Below are 18,751 nucleotides of genomic sequence, written 5' to 3'. Positions count from 1 at the left end.
GTATATCATGAGGCTAACACGATGATACTTTTATTCCCAGGGAAGACGAGACAATTTCCAATCCGAAAATTGCCTAGACCGGCACCGGGAATCGAACACAGCCACCCTCAGCATGGTCTTGCTTTGTAGCCGCACGTCTTACCGCAAGGCTAAGGAGGGCCCCAATCAGCTACATATGGAAGTGCAAGAATCCACCAAAAGAAAACAATAGCATCCTCACCAATTATGAAGAAACTTCTTATCTGCAAAAAAACAATGGGGATATAAAATTGATTCACTCGTTGTTTCTTCTCCTTTATAAACGTTTTATATGCAGTTCAATACTAGTCACTCGTTGTGTACTTTTTTTCCTCAGAAAAGTAAATGAGGAATTGTACAATTATAAGTATTGTCATGGTTTTTACCCCTTTCACTCACACGCAGGCATACTAATGGGGAAGATTTTGTTTAATATCTTTTCTTAATAATGCATTGAAAAGATTATTTTCTTACAATTTACGTATTGCACTTTTCCAGAGGCTAATTGTCATTTTGCTAATTTTGTTTTCCATTAAAAACTTTAAAATAAAATTTTAAAATTCAGAGACCGTTTTAAAGGTTAAGGAATTACCTGTTATCTTAAATTTCATAGGAAATGTTTACTATTGTCATTTGATTCCAAAACAATTTTGTATGAATTAACATCTGATTTCTGATCTGATTAATCTTAGTATCTCATCCAAAATAATATGAAATTTAATTCGCGTTAATTAATTTTGTTACTTTAGAATTTTATTGAAACACACTAGTTACATAGGTAAACATTTTTCCTTATCAGGAATGTAAGAAAATGGGCCATCCTCCTTCCCCAAGTGGGATTAATTCACGGACTTTAGACATCTTACTTATCAAACCAATAACGAAAAAAAATGAAATTTGAGAGAATGTTCTTCACGATGACATTCGATGTTCATAAACCATGATAAAATTACATCGTTCTATGTTGAAATCATGATATCGCTATAAATACTTCATCTGTATGCTTGGCTCTATTTGTTGGACAAGGTTTTCTTTTTTTATTAGGAAGATAAAACAAGTGTCTGATACTTACATTCTCCAGGGCTCCAAGAATCCAACTAATTATTATTCACAACTTTTTTGCCACTTCACAAATTTTATCTCCATTTGGTCACAATTTACTGTACGGCAAAGAAGAACAACAAATGTGCATTTTCCACCGGCACCAAAAGATTCTTCTCAGCAGAATATATGTCTCACAATTTGTCTCCACTACTCAGTGTCAACGGTGCAAAGCAAATGACACTTCATTTAGGATCAAACGATGCATTTCACTTTCGTAATAGCCCGGCTAGCAGAACAACATTAATTAGACACTTGCTTGTGTAGGAATACACGAAAACTCGTCGAAATATTTCTTATATTGTAGGGCGAGAACTTCAAAAACAAGCAGAAGTGGTCCACTTGCAGCTAACCGCATACAGATTACCGCTCATCACTTGCAGAGTTAACACATCGACCCGATCCCCTGCACCAAATAAATCCAGAAGCACAGTTCCGTTTCCTTACCGGATCCAAGACACGCCAAAATTAAATTCCAAACCTTAATCTCTCTCCAACTTTGTCTCCATCGCCGATGGAGCAACATCATCCCAAGACAGCGCTCCCGACTCGAGACCCAATTTCCTAAAGTTACACATAATTTATATTACCCTCACTTTGCTTAAAGGATTTTACTCTCAGTTTCTTCTTCCTTGCGTTGGCACTCGTTGGACAGCACTCTTCAGTTAGCGTACCGCAATCGGCGGTCTGTCGGCAGGGGTCCGTTTCCCGGTTTTTGTTTGGTATCACTGGGAGGCAGAACGCGCACCCTGCGGTCACACATACGCCGGCACACATACACATCCAGTACCACCACCAGCGATGAGCGTTTTAAAATTTATTGCATGTGACTTTTGCAGCAGACGACTCGACGAGGGTGCTAACATGCAGCCACACTCCCAGCTGGGAGATGTAAAAGGCTACTGACCAACTCTATCAGGAAAAGCCACACTGACCTTCCCGAAGGAAGTGCAATTCCAACGGACTGACTTGGCACCAGACAGACAGACAGACTGTATCTGATTATGGAAAGTATCGGTGACCCGCAGTACAGAATCGCGTCCAACACGGCCGGCAGTCAACAAACGACTAAGGTGCCAACTACAGATGCTGCACGTTGACTTCGCAGTACGCATGGTATGCTTCGGCACACGTGCTACTCACGATTCCGATTGCGCCAAGAAACGATTTTCCGGCGATGCAATCGGGGAGAATGTTTTGAGAGCGAAAGTGTTTTTCTCGTCGTTTCACGGAGAAATCCAGCCTGTGCGATGAAATGTCAGCTGTTTTGGGGGGTTCCTTCTCGTTGCTTCTGATATTGAAAATTGCTGGCATTGTGGAAAGGATATGGTATCGGCATAAAGGGGATGCTTGTTAGAAATATTTTTGTTATTGCATGGGGGATTTTATTAGGCCACTTCTTTCCTCAATATTCTTGGAATATCAAAACATGTTATGAACAAGTTTCAGAATTCTCCAATAGAAATTTTTGGATCCGACCAAAACTAATGAATTCATCAAAGTAACGAGCTTTCACGGTTCTATCCTGCATACAGTTTTACTAAATGAAGGCATACGAAATTTATTGACTAGAAAAAAATAACCTGAAGTGCAAATTTTGATGTATTTTTGAAGCGGTATGTTCAACCAAAAGAATTTTAGGATAGGTATTTAACGACATCAATGATGATAATGATGCGATGGTGTTTGATCTCGAATCTATATAAAAGTGTGTAAACCAAGTTTACACAGAATTTCATCAAATTAAATTTTCGAATTTTAAAGCTTTTGGGCTAACGGAGCAAAATGAATAAAGAACAGAATGTTTTTTTTTACCTGAAGCAAAAATTTCTTCCTTTCCCTGGCAGTCGGAACTATATTTCCAAGGTCCTAACGACCCTTTCCCAGGTCACTGCACTACGAGTTGTGAAGCTTGTCTAGGATGTGGTGGAGTTTGACACTATACAAAGCTGCATTTATCCGCAGGTAGGCCCTAACAAAGGATAAAGCCCAATCAAAGGACACTAGCCCAATCTCAACTCACTAAAAGCTTGTTTACCAAGAAGATACAACTCACAGCAGCGTCTTTTTTCCCATTTTAAGGGTAGCTGATCATCGTGCGAGTGCTAACGAGAGACTCTATACAAAAGTGCACACCATGGTCCTCCGGAAATTTAGGGGGTTGATGTCAGGATATGCAATCAATTCTTTAAACAAGCAAGTCAAAGAACAAACAACAAGAGAATACGGATCGAAATAATCGCCAAAAACCACAGCGATGGAAAGGGACTAGCGATTGGAAGGTCATATCGTAGAACTGTTAATCTCTCATCGATTAGAGGTGCATGCCCCATGTAAAGTTTTACGTTTATTTTTCCTTGTTAAACCAACTCAGACTCGTTCATTTCGTCAACGAACCGACTGGAGAGCAGAAGCGCGCGAAAAAGTTTATGTTCCGTTTCCAAAACTTTTATTTGGTTGAATTAATTTAACTCTAAGGCAAAATTAGTGAATTAGTTTTTTTTTTAAATAAGTGGTGTTAAATGTCCTTTGTTTTTCTTCCTAGCTTAGTGGAACGAGGTCCAATTGATTGCGTATTCTGCTCAAATATTTTTATTAAACCGAATCAATATTAAAAACCCAACTTAATTCACCGAGTAGTGATACAGCCTTTCTCGTATTAATTCAAGATACCAACCTTATATGGCGCTAATATGGCTCGGTTCGATGTACCATTTTCTTCATAACTTTTAAACGCAACGGTCGTTATCATATTCAAAAATGATCTACTAGGCTTTGCTCTCTGTCGAATAAAACTTGTTGCGAGAAAATCGGTTAAGGATTACTATATAAAAAGCTGTCTAATATTTTTCTTAGCTTTTGTACAGACAGACATGTGCTCAGTTCGTTGAGCTGAGTCGATTGGTATATAACACTGTGGGCCTCCGGGCCTTCTATAAAAAGTTTGTTCTTGTATTGAAATGACTCAAAAAGTTTGTATTGAAATGATAGCCTTTCGGTACAACTTTGTTGTACGAGAAAGGCAAATATGTAATTAAATTTATTTAGTACTAGCGATTCTTTAATCAAAGTGATTTTATGTCGGACAAGCAAAGTGAGGTCGAATATTCCACGTCGTTCAACATACGACCATAGCTCCCACCGGGGTTAGTTACTCGATCTTCCACTATGATTTGAGTGGGTCAAACGCAAAGGGGTGTAAGTGACAAAAACTAAATTTTGGGAAAAATGAGTGCAAAGTTTTTCAATATTTTTTCGTTCCATACGAATCATATTGAAGTTCAAAAAAAATATAATTTTCTGGAAATATTCACATTTTTTAATAAATCACGTACAAACTATATTAACATATTGCCGTAAAACTCTAAAACTACAAGCCCAAGCTAACAACAAGCTGCCCTTTTGAAAATGTGATACCGCCGATCAAAGTAATCGATTGTCATTTTCACCCAAGCAGCAACCGGTACGATTTTGACAGAAAATCTGTACGATTTTTAATGACTAATTAGCACATCCTATCCTAGATCATAACTTCATGCAAATATGCTCTCACTGGTATGCAGAATATTATAAGCCTTTATTGTTGCACACAATGTTTAGTTCCAAGGAGTTGATGAAACAATGAACCATGCGTCTCCATATGCCTGTATGCTTATATGACGAACATGTTTAAAACTTGTAAGCAAAAATAGTAATAGGGTAAGACGGTATAATGCGCCCACCTGGCCAAAACGCCCCCCTTTGATTTCTAGAAAACTATACCTAACTAAGGGTAAAAATCAGTTGGAACCTATGAATATTTGTAAAACCATCATACTATGTGAATGTGGAAGAATTTTTCTATTACACAATGAAAATAATAGCAAAATACAAAAAGTTACAGTTTTGATGTTACTTTTTATGTTTGTTTGCTCAACATTATGGAGCGACTCTAGCAGACTGTCCGCAAAACTTGCACAGGAACACTCAGTGGGGCAACAAAATAATGCTTCTCAGTCGTTAATATGATATAAAATTTCTTCCATCTTCAAAAATGTAACGATTTTCGAAAACATGTTTCACTGGCCAAAACGCCCCAGTGCACAGTGTGCAAATTTGAGCCAAAAAACGGACGCAATTCAACCACGGTATGTGCATATCTGGAGATTACCTTAAAAAAATCACAAAAATCCAAAGAATCTGATGGTGCCGACCCCTTTGCCGTTAGAATACTGGAAGTGTCCTATTTTGTCCAATTTCCCCTACAAATAGAGGATTTTGCTAATGCATATGTTCACATCAATCGAAAAGACAGGGAAAACCTTGACTTGTGTTATGGAAATATCATAATAGGCCTCCCATATATTTTTGAATACGGATAAGTGTCTCATTTTGTCTAATACCCCCTATAAAATGCTTCAGATAATACACATTTAAGATTCGGAGAGATCATCAAATTAGTTACTGTCAGTTATGGAATTCAGGAAGATGAAATAGTGTTATCCTCGGACAATTCACTGGGAATATGTTTAGTGTCTGTTTTTGTCTGATGCCCCTATAATTTAAAAATAATTTCAGAAGTATAACATCAAATCAATTTTCATTTTAGGAAAATGTACTAAGATCCTTGAAGACTATTGTAGGCATATCAAAAGGCTATTCCTTTTTTGCAGGGTCCCTTCAGTGTCTCATTTTGTCCAATATCCCTTATACGTTGAACCGTTTTTATTCAATTTATCAGAACACACAACTTGAAAGCTAGAGGAAATTTTGTGAAAATCGGCGAATTATCTGGATATTGAAATGTGACTTTTCCTAGGGGGATGAATAGTGTCTGATTTAGCCAGATATCCCCTATAGGTAAATGAAATTTCAAAATCAGATAGAGCAAATCAATTAATAGCTCTGAAAATTATATTAGCATCCTTGCTTACTTAGTGGACATATTAAAGCGATTTTTTTTCTTTTTTAGAGTGCATCGTCCAGTGTCTCATTCTGTCTAATAGCCCCTATACATTGAAATTCTTTTAATGCACAAAAACATCAATTAAAGTTCTAGAGAATTTTGTGAATTGTGCTAATTTTAGCAAATCACTTGAATAATAAAATAAGGCTATAGCCTCGGCCTATGCTAATTAACAGGGAGCTGGGTAATGTCTGATATATAGTAGAGTAAATCAATAAATAACTTAGAAAACTATATCAAGATCCTTGCGTATTATAGTGGACATATTAAAGAAAGGTTGTTTTTCTTAAGTGCACCGTCCAGTGTCCCATTCCGACAAATATCCTTCTAGGAAATATTTTAATGCATACGAACACACAAATCAAAATAACTAAAGAATTTTGTGAAAATCAGCAAATCATCTGGACAACAAAATATTCTTCTTCGTGTTTCTGATGAGAGTTCTGATGAGAGATATGAGAACAATAAAAAGGAATAAAATGTAGTTCTTCTCGTTCATTTGTTTAGCAGTTTGTGGCTGATTTTGTCACATACTTTTTTTTAATTTTATTGTAATAAACTAAACATATCAGATCACTATGAATTTGAGTTATTTTCACTTGATTATTGTTGAATATTTTATTGTCCAGATGATTCGCTGATTTTCACAAAATTCTTTAGTTATTTTGATTTGTGTGTTCGTATGCATTAAAATATTTCCTAGAAGGATATTTGTCGGAATGGGACGCTGGACGGTGCACTTAAGAAAAACAACCTTTCTTTAATATGTTCACTATAATACGCAAGGATCTTGATATAGTTTTCTAAGTTATTTATTAATTTGCTCTACTATATATTGGAACTTCATTCAAATATAGTGGATATTGTCCTAAATCAGACATTACCCAGCTTCCTGTTAATTAGCTTAGGCCGAGGCTAAGGCCTTATTTTATTATTCAAGTGATTTGCTAAAATTAGCACAATTCACAAAATTCTCTAGAACTTTAATTGATGTTTTTGTGCAATAAAAGAATTTCAATGTATAGGGGTATTAGACAGAATGAGACACTGGACGATGCACTCTAAAAAAGAAAAAAAAACTCGCTTTAATATGTCCACTAAGTAAGCAAGGAGGCTAATATAATTTTCAGAGTTATTGATTGATTTGCTCTATCTGATTTTTAAATTTCATTTACCTATTTACCTATTTACCTGGCTAAATCAGACACTATCCAACCCCCTAAGAAAACTCACATTTCAATGTCCAGATAATTCGCCGATTTTCACAAAATTTCCTTGAGCTTTCAATTTGTGTGTTCTGATAAATTGAATAAAAACGGTTCAACGTATAAGGGATATTGGACAAAATGAGACACTGAAGGGACCCTGCAAAAAAGGAATAGCCTTTTGATATGCCTACAATAGTCTTCAAGGATCTTAGTGCATTTTCCTAAAATGAAAATTGATTTGATGTTATACTTCAGAAATTATTTTTAAATTATAGGGGGCATCAGACAAAAATAGATACTAAACATATTCCCAGTAAATTATCCGAGGATAACACTATTTCATCGTCCTGAATTCCATAACTGACAGTAAATAATTTGATGATCTCCTTGAATCTTAAATGTGTATCATCTTCAGCATTTTATAGGGGGTATTAGACAAAATGAGACACTTATCCGTATTCAAAAATATATGGGAGGCCTATTATGATATTTCCATAACACAAGTCAAGGTTTTCCTGTCTTTTCGATTGATGTGAACATATTCATTAACAAAATCCTCTATTTGTAGGGGAAATTGGACAAAATAGGACACTTCCAGTATTCTAACGGCAAAGGGTCGGCACCATCAGTTTCTTTGGATTTTTGTGATTTTTTTAAGGTAATCTCCAGATATGTACATACCTTTGTTGAATTGCGTCCGTTTTTTAGCTCGAATTTGCACACTGTGCAGTGTAGGCAAAACGGTATGCCCTTACCAACTGTACACAAGCACAGCGAGCCTGCAGCAGTTGCTTCCAAATTGTATGGACAATATTGAAATGTAATTCACACCTGTTTGAATGGACATATGTTGGTTTTTTAATGTCAAGCACATAAGGATTTGTAACCTTTTTATTATGGTATAGATAAAATACTAATGAAGGGCTATGAAGCGTGTTTGATTACGGTGAGGCGTATTGCCCAGGCACTTTTAGAAATCCAGTTTTTCGCGACTTTTCAAAAAAGCTTTATTACGTGTTCTCAGTAATATTTTTATATGACTACTCACAGGTGATGCATTTGCGACTTGTTGAACTACCAAATAACACAAAGTTTGCATAAATTACGTTGAAAAGTAAAAAGTTTTCATAGGTATTGCCTTAGGGGGGGCGTATTATACCGTCTTACCCTATATCTTCAGAAGTAAAGAAAATACGAATTTGGCATTTTCGACAAAGTTTTCCAGAAGAAGTTTAGCTACAACTTTTGTGAAGACACGAACATCGTATGTGAAGTGGGAAAATATATTTCATCTCACTTTTAAGGGGATCCATCATTAAGCTGAATACTTCCTAAGAAGCGCATTAACTTACTGATGAAATATCTGGAAAGCAAAATTAGGCTAAATTGTATAAAGAAAGTATTATTAAATAAACGCGTTAAAAAACGATGTTCGCCATTGTGCATGAAAGCAATAATATGGATCACTTCTTTGTCTTGAGTGCAAAGACGTATAACTGCCAATCTGCATTTAGACGAGTTTGATTCTTTTTCCTATTTAGGATAATTCCGGCTGGGAAACATTCTTGATTCTCTGGGCATAGCGTTTTCATTATTCCTCACCTCAGGATTCAATATCATGCAGCGATATGCACAGAATAGGTACCAATATTTATTGTTAATAAGACCCTGTAGTAAAAAAGAATTGTAATATCAAGCCAGAAAAAATTCAGTATAATGATAGAGTTTCGTTGTGCAACTACATTAAGTGCTATTTAGCATTCAAAATATCATTCTTGGCAAAGGTGGAGAAAAGGCATACTATTTGATGAAATACGAGAAGGAAGCGTCTTATCATTCAAACGAGAACTGTAAATCTGGTAGTATTGCAATAATATTTATTTCATTCCAATATTGCTCGGAATACCTATTCGAAATAAGATACAGAAATCTTCAAACACATCAAATCATTTAGGATACAGCGTGCTAGCAAAGCAGCTAACATGTGCAAAACATCCACTGAAGTATGAGGAAGGGTAATACTTCATTTCCCCATTAGCATAGGGGAGGACATTTGCGAAACCATTTGGTAGTAAAAATAGATTATTTTTAATACCATTCGTTCCATTCCAGCAGAAAAAAGTACAAAATCGAGTAACGAACAACCGAAATCAAGATCTCTAAAGGTGGTCATTTTGTATGAATACAGCTGATTGGGTATTTTTTCTGCCAATGGGTATATTACCTTTTGATATTAGAATTCACAAACAAACAGACGCAACTCTTCATTTCAATCCATCTTACGTGGATTATTTTGCGCGATTCCTCCTGTAGAGGCGCATTTGGCGATGTGGTTGTATGCTAGATTGTCGATTCTCGGTTCCGGTCTAGGATGTTTTTGGGTTGGAAACATTCTCGATTCCCTGGGCATAGTGTATCCATTGTACTTGCAACACAAGATACAAACTCATGCGATGGCGGGCATAGAAAAGCTTTCAAATAATAACTGAGGAAATGCTAATAGAATACTAATTTGAAAAGCTAGGCCAAGTTCCAGTTGAAATGTAGAGACATAGAAGAAGAAGAAGAACTTCTTCCAGGAATTCCTCCGGAAATTCTTCCGAGAATCCCTCCGGAAGTTCCTTCAGAAATTCCCCGGAAGTTCCTTCAGAAATTCCTCCGCAAGTTCCTTCAGAAATCCACCGAAAGTTCCTCCAGAAATTCCTCTGGAAGTTCCTTCGGAAATTCTTTTGGAAGTACCTGCAGGAATTCCTCCGGAAGAGTATCTAGTATCTAGAAATTCCTCCGCAAGTTCCTCCAGGAATTCCTCCACAAATTTCGCTAGAAATTCCTTCAGAAAATCCTCCGGAATCTCCTCAATAAATTCTTCTGGAAGTTCCTCCAGGAATTCATCCGAAAGTTCGCTTAGAAATTCCCTTTGAAATATCCACGTCTCGCTTCCCAGAACTTCCACCAGACATTACCATGTGAACTCTGAACATTATTTTTGGAGTTACTACAGTAATTCCAGATCTCTTCATAAATTACTTCGAAGTCTTTGCAGACATTTTTTTTTATTATCAATTTTATTTAGAAGTTCACGTGGCAGCCCTCGAGAGCCACCTCCTACTCACATCTCGGGAATTCTTCCGTAAATTCCTGCAAGAACTCTTGAGAAATTTCTTGAGAAATACAAATTCATCTGCCTAATTCTCCAGATATTCTTCCCAAAATTTCGTCAAAATTCTTTAGGAATTATATCCAAAAATTCTCCTAGAAATTTCTTTGGAAATTATTCAAGGAATGCTCCCGAAAGATCCTGCCGGAATTCTCAAAATTGTTCCGGGTTCTTCCCTTATAATTTCTACATCAGTTGACAACCGCTTCTCTCAGACGACGGACGTTTTTCATTTCTCGCTTTGATTCGGTTCCAATCTTCATAATGAGTATTGCGCGCAAAAATACAGTGGTGATTGATTTTAACATTCTGCCAGAAAGGCCCAATGCAGTGAAAGTTCACCAGTTTCTGGAGAAAGAAATTCAACTCCAACTGTCGGAGACCGAAAATATTCAACTACACAATATACGTATTTGTGTGTATATTGAATTTAAGGATAGTCAAGCTGCTGCTCGCTGCCAAAGACTGCATAATAACAGGCATGTTATTTATCACGGAGACAAAGGCTTCAAGATACCAGTGTACGTGGAGGGGTGAGGCTATACCGGTGCGAGTACACGATCTTCCGCCGGCGATGAAGCATACCACAGTTATTGCGTTCCTGGAGAAGTATGGCGAGGTCTTGTCCGTGACACGAGAGCGATGGAAGAAGTTTTCCCCGTGAGTTTATAATGGGATATGAAGATAAAGCAACCCATACCGTCTGTAGCTACAATTTCTGAAAATGTCACCCTGATAATATATCCGGGGCATTCCAAATATGCCTGAAATGTCATAACACGGCCCACCCAAAATAGAAATATTCGGATATAACGCAAATTGCCAATAACATAACCCAACAATCTTCAACTGACGAACAAAAAACAAAATGAACGCAACTACTGCAGATCCGAAATGTAATCAAAATCCTCCAACACTCGATACCGATAACTTCCCCCTATCATCTGTAATTTACATTCATCACAGCACACAGAAGTCATCCCACCAATAGTACCTACAGTTTCAATACCGGACCAAAATAAAACCAATAGTAGTGAAGATGACGATGACGGCAACGGAGACGAGAACGATAGTACATCGCCACACGAAGCTGATGGCAATAACAAGCGACGGATGTCAACAAAAGCGCACGAAAGAACGAAAAAAGATGTGCTCTAGCCAGGGTTCCCAGAACGACTGCGCACCTAGTGGATTTCTGGATAAGAGAAAGTCCAAAAAGTGATTTTTTTTATTAAACATTTTTATATTGTAACTATATAAGACTAGTATTTCGGCTCCGTAAAGCCTCCGGGCGTTTGAGCCTTCCAAATAAATAAATTAATTAAAAAAATAAATATAATTTCTACAAAAAATCTTTCAAAAAGCAAAATTACTCAAGAACTTCTCCAGAAATCCCTTTATATATTACCCGAGAATTTATTTAAGAATTCCTCGGGAATTCGTTTCGAAATTTTCACAGAAATTTCTCTAGCTATTCTGCAGACAATTTCTCCAAGAACTACTCCGGGAAGTTCCTTTTTCAGGAAGAACTTCCGAAGGAATTTTTGTAGGAGTATCCGAAGGAGCTCCCAGAGGATTTTTTGAAAAATTTCTTGAAGCAATTCCTGAGGAAATTCGCGATGGAGCTCCTGGTTTGAGTCCCAGGAGGATTTTCCGATGGATTTCCTGGGAAAATTCTCGAAAACATTTTCTGAAAAAGTATCTTTCTGTTTGGCCGAGAATATATTGAATCGAAAGGGATCTAGTGACCATGTTGCCAGAGATCAGCGCCATGCTAGTTGTAGTTGTGAGTAGATCACCATCCAATGATATAAATTCGATGATGGAGCAATTAGACTTGCAACGACAGTAACAGTTCAGGGCTACCTTAAAGCTTTTCATTCGCATAAAATTTATTTAGGAAATCTATAAAATACGTTACGTAAAATGTAGTGACCTATGTATCAACCACCTCCAATCGTCGCTTTTTTGTAGTTAGAGGAGATGCGGTTAATATGCGCCCCATAAGCTAATCGCTTAATTTAATGGTGATTTCCTCCGAAAATATGTATTTTCGAAGTGTTTATCAATAATCTAAAATATCAGTCATTATATGGTTCAAAAATTTCCATGTAATGCCATAAATATTGCAACAAAACGACTTTACTCCAAAATTCGAAATTTCAATCCAATATAAACGATGTTGGGCAATATGCCCCACCCAAAAATAATAATCAAAATATTTCAATATTTTTCACAAAAGTTTTCTAACTCTTCTGCACAAAATTTGTGTTAACTCTATTTTTCCAGTTAGTCAATGTCTCACACTGTGGTAATAAGTAGAAAATAATTTTTGTATCTAAAGAAAAAGCATTGAGGACAGACACGTCGAAATTGCGTTGGATTGAGCCAAAATAACATTTTATTTTTAAAATTTCAAATACTGAGGTTTTTCGTTTGCCGGCATTAAAATGTTTTTTTGGCTTAGCTGCTTACGATTTTAAGACACAATTTGGGATATAAACCAAGAAAAGGAGGTGGCGCATTTTGTACATATTTCTCCTACATGCATAATTCTGTACAATGTGTAACATATCTTTAAAACATTACTCCTACAAATATCACGTAGCTTTAGTATGTTCCGAAGCATTAAAGCACAATATTGCATAAAAAACAGCCTCACATTTACAAAGATCATGATTTTGCTCAATGCTACATCTCGGCACCATTTGAGCTTGAGCTTGAGCTTGATTGACTGCTCGTAGTTGCTACTCCATTATGACCAGATCAGCTGTTCTTGCATTAGGGAACCAACAGATGTTTGCTTGGGACTAGCACACATCTTCAATGTACAATTACTGGTGATCTCATTTGTAAGGTCATACTGGCGCCTGCCACGTCAGAATGCAAGTCAATGTAGGGAAGGGGAGGAAATGATGATGCAATCACTCGCCCACTGCAAGCCGAATATACCTCTGCACTTGCCACGAGTTCATGCGGAATTTGTTGGAATTTCTGGGTTAGGTTGGAGAGGCAGAGGTCCGTCTTGGTTAACGAGCTGCCAATGTGATAGATAGGAGAAGGTAACTGATGGAAATTCTAATTGGATGTAGGAAACGAGCTTCATAAGTTCATTTCCGATTCTAGCAGATTACTGTTAGAATACTCAAGTTGAAGGTATAGGAATAGTAATGGAAACGGTATGGAAGTCCATTTCCAGTTCTAGCGATTGCTAGAACATGAGAAATAAAGAGAAAGATACAAAGTAGGAGAATGGAACGGACCTGGGATTGAACCCACGACCTCCTGCGTATGAGGCAGAAGCAGTAGCCATATGACTACCAAGCCCGCTTCGAAACAAGAGAGATCACGCACTGAACTGATTAATTTTATTACCGGCCGCGTAATGCAGAACACAATTATTCGTCTGACCACGCGATCATTCTGCTGTCCGAAATAAGAGAGATCACGCACTGAACTGATCAATTTTATTACCGGTCGCGCAATGCAAAACACAATATTTCGTCCGACCACGCGATCGTTCTGCTGTCCGAAACATGAGAGATCACGCACTGAACTGATTAATTTTATTACCGGCCGCGCAATGCAGAACACAATAATTCGTCCGACCACGCGATCGTTCTGCTGTCCGAAACATGAGAGATCACGCACTGAAGTGATTAATTTTATTACCGGCCGCGCAATGCAGAACACAATAATTCGCCCGACCGCGCGATCGTTCTGCTGTCCGAAACAAGAGAGATCACGCACTGAACTGATTAATTTTATTACCGGCCGCGCAATGCAGAACACAATAATTCGGCCGACCGCGCGATCGTTCTGCTGTCCGAAACATGAGAGATCACGCACTGAACTGATTAATTTTATTACCGGCCGCGCAATGCCGAACACAATACCTCGCCCGACCCCGCGATCGTTCTGCTGTCCGAAACATGAGAGATCACGCACTGAACTGATTAATTTTATTACCGGCCGCGCAATGCAGAACACAATAATTCGGCCGACCGCGCGATCGTTCTGCTGTCCGAAACATGAGAGATCACGCACTGAACTGATTAATTTTATTACCGGCCGCGCAATGCAAAACTCAATATTTCGTCCGACCACGCGATCGTTCTGCTGTCCGAAACATGAGAGATCACGCACTGAACTGATTAATTTTATTACCGGCCGCGCAATGCAGAACACAATAATTCGCCCGACCGCGCGATCGTTCTGCTGTCCGAAACAAGAGAGATCACGCACTCTCAATGCTACATCTCGGCACCATTTTAAGAAAAATCTAGGTCCTGTTTGTCCGTTGTGTGATATATCAAATACAAATATGCTTAGAGTACAGAGCCTTCTATCGAAATTTTGACTTCCGGGAAGTTTTATAATCCTTCTGATACTCCTAAATAAACAAAAATGCAAAACCAGTTTTTGTTTGTTCTTTTTGCTTCGATGGCACGTACAATACAATGACCTAGGTGAAATCCGCTATGTTTCGATTAAAAAATTAGTAATTTTTGTTCTTATGTTTTTTCTCCGTGTACCTTTGAAGAGTGCAATATTTGTAGTTTAGTATTTTTTACAATTAACCTAATACAATATTAGGTTGTGCTGGTTAATGACATACTCTGAAATATTTATTTAACTTCTTACACGGAATAATTAAAAATAAGTTCTAGAATTTTGAAAACATTTAAGCATTTATTGAGAATCAATTATTGAATTTTAATATGATGAAAAAATGAACAAAGGTAAATAGCAGAGCATTAGTGATTAATCATAGATTTAATCATGATTGATGAATAATGGGTTATTTAATCATTATTCAATGACAATAATCATACAAAAAATACGATCTAATCATTAATCACTAATCGTTAATCATAGAATTTTACATTTAATCATTAATCACTAATCATATTCACAACAATTGTTTTGAGTTTATTCATTAATCATCAATTTTAATCATTGCATACATCGCTTTTATCCATTAATTCTCAACCAAAATCATATTATTTTTATACTTTTTAATGACCCAATTTGGAAGAAAGGTTACTTGACTATTGATCACATGATTTGCATTCAATTCGATTGTTCATAATCATTAATCATTAATCATATCGATCGTTAATCATTAATCATGCACATATTGTGTCAACATTTAATCACGATCGGTAATCGTTAATCATACTCCAACATACTTTTCATTTTTCATAATCGTGAATCATTGTCAAAAATCAGTTTAATCGTTAATCATAATCATTTTAATTGTTCAAAACGAATAAATCATTATTCATAATCTTTAATCATAGAGCTGAATTATTTAATCATAACAAATTTAATCATTCATTGGAAGCTTTATTCATTAACGCTCTGGTAAATAGATCCAAGCAATTATTATAATCGATACCAAAGCTTAGTTTAGCTTATACTGACTGTACATATCAATGGTTTCTACTGCGTGATTGAGCTGGTGCGAATTGCACTTCGATCCAAGTAAATAGTGGTTGGGATTTACCATCTATTCTCGAAGTGCACATTCCAGCAGCTCTCAAATGTTGATCAATAACGGCGCCAACCAAGTCTTTACAGTCAGTTGGGAAAGGGAGGGAATGTCAGTGTGTGATAATTGTTGCTACTAGAGACCAAGAATACCTCTGCATCTCCACAATTACCACGGGAAGGAAGTTCTGTTAGTTGGGTAGGATAATCAGAAACATAGATCGGGATTAACCATGGAAAGTTATGTGACCTATGCAACATCCATTTTACTAATTACGACGGATATTTTTTTATACAACAGTATTAGTATCTTCTAACCATATTTTTTAGAATTCGCGTTCAATTGTTCATCCATCGTAAGAATAAACAATCAATCACTCAAAGTGAATGATGGTTCTTTTGAATTTGGATTAACGCGGGGATATGCAACACTCACTCACGGCAAATGCTGGGGAAAGCGTACCATTGGTTCTTCGCGTACCTGAAGGAATAAAATAGACCCCATCTCGCGGTCCTTAGCCTCTTACCCAGCAACTCCTATCCCTACCTCCCCGCGGTGCTGGTCGGGATACGAGCAACCTTAGGGAAGATCGGGTAACCAACCCCGGTGGGATCTATGGTCGTATGCTGACAGGAAGGGGGGGTTGCTCCTCTCCGGAGGTGCAAATCTTACTGAGCGTCTGTTCCATGTCAGGATCGGCTCACAACAGCGTCTGTTCTCCATGCTAGGAGCGGCTGATCATCGTCCGGGTACCAGCGAGGGACTTTAAGTGAAACTGTGCACCATGGTATACCGGAAATAATAAGGAATCGTCCTCCAGAAATTTAGGGGGTTTGGTGTCAGGCCCTGCAAGCCAGCCAAAAAAACTCACGCAACGAACAATCAACAAGAGAGTACGGACCGGAACCATCGGCGAAGACCACTGCGACGAAAAGGGACTAGCGATTGGAAACTCGGTTCGTGGAACTGCAAATCTCTCAACTTCATCGGGAGCACACGCATACTCGCCGATGTGCTCAAGGACCGTGGATTCGGCATCGTAGCGCTGCAGGAGGTTTGTTGGAAGGGATCAATGATGCGAACGTTTAGAAATAATCATACCATCTACCAGAGCTGCGGCAACACACACGATCTGGGAACAACTTTCATAGTGATGGGCGATATACAAAGGCGTGTGATCGGGTGGTGGATGTGCAGGTTGAGGATCAAAGGCCGGTTCTTCAACTTCAACTTCAGCATAATCAATCATAATCAGTGTCCATAGCCCACACTCCAGAATCACTGATGATGATAAGGACGCATTCTATGCGCAGCTGGAACGTGAGTACGACAGCTGCTCAAGCCACGACGTCAAAATCATCATAGGAGATTTGAACGCTCAGGTTGGCCAAGAGGAGGAGTTTAGACCGACTATTGGGAAATTCAGCGCTCACCGGCTGACGAACGAAAACGGCCTACGACTAATTGATTTCGCCGCCTCCAAGAATATGGCCATTCACAGCACCTACTTCCAACACAGCCTCCGGTATCGGTACACATGGAGATCACCACTGCAGACAGAATCACAAATCGACCACGTTCTGATTGATGGACGGCACTTCTCCGACATTATCGACGTCAGGACATATCGTGGCGCTAACATCGACTCTGACCACTATCTGGTGATGGTTAAACTGCGCCCAAAACTATCCGTCATCAACAATGTTCGGTACCGACGACCGCCGCGGTACGACCAAGAGCGACTGAAGCAACCTGATGTCGCCACTGCATACGCGCAGCATCTCGAGGCAGCGTTGCCGGAAGAGGGTGAGCTCGATGGGCCCCTCTTGAGGACTGCTGGAATACAGTCAAAGCAGCCATTAACGACGCAGCGGAGAACAACGTCGGGTATATGGGTCGAAGTCGACGGAACGATTAGTTCGACGAAGAGTGCAGACAGATTCTGGAGGAGAAGGACGCAGCGCGGGCGGTCGCGCTGCAGCAAGGTACCCGGCAGAACGTGGAACGTTATAGACGGAAGCGGAGACTCGCCTTTTTCAGGAGAAGAAACGCCGCCTGGAAGAAGCGGAGTGCGAGGAGATGGAACAGCTGTGCCGTTCTTAAGAAACACGCAAGTTCTATCAGAAGCTCAACGCATCCCGCAAAGGCTTCGTGCCGCGAGCCGAAATGTGCCGGGATAAGGATGGGACCATCTTGACGGACGAACGTATGGTCATCGAAAGGTGGAAGCAGCACTACGATGAACATCTGAATGGCGCTGAGAGTACAGGAAGTGAAAGTCAAGGCAGCGGAGGAGATGACTACGTCAGCTCCGCGGACGATGGAAGCCAACCAGCCCCCACCTTGAGGGAAGTTAAGGATGCCATTCAACAGCTAAAGACCAATAAAGCAGCTGGTAAGGATGGTATCGGAGCTGAGCTCATCAAGATGGCCCCGGAAAAGCTGGCCACTTGCCTGCACAAACTGATAGTCAGAATCTGGGAAACCGAACAGCTACCGGAGGAGAGGAAGGAAGGGGTTATATGCCCCATCTACAAGAAAGGCGACAAACTGGAGTGTGAGAACTTTCGAGCGATCACCATCCTTAATGCCGCCTACAAAGTGATATCCCAGATCATCTTCCGTCGTCTGTCGCCATTAGTGAACGAGTTCGTGGGAAGTTATCAAGCCGGCTTCGTTGACGGCCGCTCGACAACGGACCAGATCTTTACTGTACGGCAAATCCTTCAAAAATGCCGTGAATACCAGGTCCCAACGCACCATCTGTTCGTTGATTTCAAGGCGGCATACGACAGTATAGATCGCGTAGAGCTATGGAAAATTATGGA

General features: G+C 38.9%; 1 protein-coding gene across 1 annotated transcript in view; it reads right to left on the bottom strand.

The window, feature by feature from the left end:
* LOC134226967 (5-hydroxytryptamine receptor 1D) overlaps positions 1 to 2,169 on the bottom strand; it is a 287,059-nt gene extending 284,890 nt beyond the window's left edge. The window contains exon 1 of the mRNA XM_062708117.1: positions 1,091 to 2,169. The gene's annotated coding sequence lies outside the window, so the exon portion shown is untranslated. The remainder of the gene's footprint in view (positions 1 to 1,090) is intronic.
* Positions 2,170 to 18,751: the final 16,582 nt, after the last annotated feature.

Source organism: Armigeres subalbatus, chromosome 3 (genome assembly GCF_024139115.2).
Source record: "Armigeres subalbatus isolate Guangzhou_Male chromosome 3, GZ_Asu_2, whole genome shotgun sequence".
In the NCBI taxonomy this organism is placed as follows: Eukaryota; Metazoa; Arthropoda; class Insecta; order Diptera; family Culicidae; genus Armigeres; species Armigeres subalbatus.
Note: the sequence above shows the minus strand (reverse complement) of the source record. Positions and strands in the feature narration are given on the sequence as shown.